The sequence below is a fragment of the Meleagris gallopavo genome, chromosome 30 (genome assembly GCF_000146605.3).
Source record: "Meleagris gallopavo isolate NT-WF06-2002-E0010 breed Aviagen turkey brand Nicholas breeding stock chromosome 30, Turkey_5.1, whole genome shotgun sequence".
Classification (NCBI taxonomy): domain Eukaryota; kingdom Metazoa; phylum Chordata; class Aves; order Galliformes; family Phasianidae; genus Meleagris; species Meleagris gallopavo.
The window spans coordinates 445,529-447,980 of record NC_015040.2 but is presented as its reverse complement, the minus strand read 5'-3'; positions in this window follow the sequence as shown (position 1 = coordinate 447,980).

Genomic DNA, 2,452 nt, shown 5'->3' with positions numbered 1-2,452 from the left:
ATGTGAGCAGTGCCAGCTCCCAACCTGCAGCCCCTCCCAGCATTCAGCTCATGTCCCTGCCCATATCATCCTGCACAGCTCCAGGTACAGGGCAAGGAACCATCAGGGTGGCAATGCAAAGCAGTCTTAGAATGAAGTTCAGAAGAGACACCTGGCAGGATGTGTTTGGGCCACACCGCCTTCCACCAAGAGCAAAATCCAAACATGAGGCAGGTCCCAGCTCCAGCTTTGCAGATAGCAGCACAAAGCCACGCATGCTCTGCAGGAGGTAGCACTGGAGCACCTGCAAGAGGTCAGCGAGGTGCCTCTGCTCCACACTGCACCAGGAGCAAGTCCTGGTATTCCCACTGAACAGCAAGGTGTGTTCCTACAGACATCCCCATTACTAAAGCTGTTACAGCCTGAGACATTTAGGGATTCACTGTGTTCTCTTTCCATCCATGCCAGTCAGTTCTTCTTCATCTTGACGCAGAAGCACACAATCTTCTCATCCAGAAGTTACCAGGTGGTATTGAGAAATGGGAACCTTTGGGTTTTGTCACTCATCACTGGCTGTGTTATCAGATGGCTGGAGGTCCCATTATGCTGCTGGATGGTTGGCAGCACTGAGCATGGCACCTCTTGTGCTGTGTGGTACAACATTCCCTGCCTCTGAGCAGGACAACTTTACTCCTGGCCAAGACACTTGCTCTTGATGGTGATGGAGAAATTGCTGCTGTGCTTCTCTGTCCTTAGTATCACCTCACACTGACCCAAGTCTCCCTTGCAACAGCTGGAACCCCAAACATTTGTCCTGCTCACCACAAAGAGGCTATAGAGGAGAATCCATGGCCACACATGTGTGTACCTCAGCTTTTCAGACGTTTAAACAATATCCACAAGTTTCCCCTTAGATTGCCCTGCACTATGACCACCCCTTCCAGCAGCCTCCCTCTTGGATCACAGTTCTCTCGTTGTGCAGCCTTTGCTTAGATGACATTTCAGGCTCTATCATATTTATATTGATAAAAAATTGAAAGCTCATCTCATACATCACAGGTTCCACTTTATCCAGCTTTAACTGCCAAAGTGTTCTTATGTCAATGTAATCATAAAATCATAATGCTGTCAGTCAAGTATGAACTGAAGTCTGTACAAGTCTTTGTATGTGCATCCTTAGATACAGTAAATATGTACTTTTATCTAGATCAGGATGAGCATTCTTGAAACTGCTTAATTAATTAAGTAGAGGAACTCTTAATCACAACACAATTGTATTTGAAGACAGGAGCATCTTGAAAAAAAAGTGTAGTTAATTAGCATGACTAACATAGCCTGCAGGTAGGGAGATGAGCTCTATCTTTAACTCACCCACTGTAGGCAGAGAGCTGTATCAGGGCAGTGGGAATGTGATAAAAATAAGCATAAAAAAGCATCACAAAAAATCCTGGGGTGTGCTGGCTTTGCAGGAGACCACCTGGCACCCAAAGTTGTGCAACTTGCAATAAGTCAGTATTCACATGTTTGCATTCCAAGAATGGATTGTACAGTGGGGAAGTGAAATGTGTATACAGCATGAACATAATGAAATTAATTTGCACTCGAGTACCACAGTATCTGCAATCCAAATTCAGTAGGCAAAATTCGGGTAATTTCATTAGAGGTGGGTGGTCTTCAGCTAATCCATTGCTGCTAACATCTGCAGTGATGCAACAATCGCATGGACTGTGATTTCCGCTGACCCCCAGTTAGATTCAGGTAAAACCACAGCCAGACATCCACACAAAATCACCAGTTGTAATGAGAATCTGGAAGAAATGCCAGTCCCTGTACATCCAGGACCTCACTGGCACTGCATGTTTGAGGCACTACCAGTGCCCATGCACTAGGAGGAAGGTCACAGTGCTGGTCATGGGCAGACTGTACTGCCAGCTGTCCTAGCTCTCTCTGTGCTCTCCTGAAGACAGCAGCTGCTTTCCAGGTAGCAACAGCATGAGAAAGAAGAGCCTCACCTGGGAATGCATCCTGCATCTCTGTAGCCAATTCGGGGTCTTTTTGCATCAAGGAGAGGAAAGAACGATTCCTTCAGGCTGGAAATCAAAGAGCAAGAGTAGTATTAATACCCAGTGTACAGCAACCTACAAATGCCATGGAGGATTTCACAGAATCACAGAATCACAGAATCACAGAATTGTAGGGGTTGGAAGGGACCTCTAGAGATCATCGAGACCAACCCCCTGCCAAAGCAGGTTCCCTACACCAGGTTGCACAGGTAGGCGTCCAGGCGAGACTTGAGTATCTCCAGAGAAGGAGACTCCACAACCTCCCTGGGCAGCCTGTTCCAGTGCTCCGTCACCTCACCGTGAAGAAGTTCTTACGCACATTGGTGCGAAACTTCCTGTGCTGCAGCTGATGTCCGTTTCCCCTCGTCCTGTCTCCACGTACCACTGAAAAGAGACTGGCCTCACCGCTA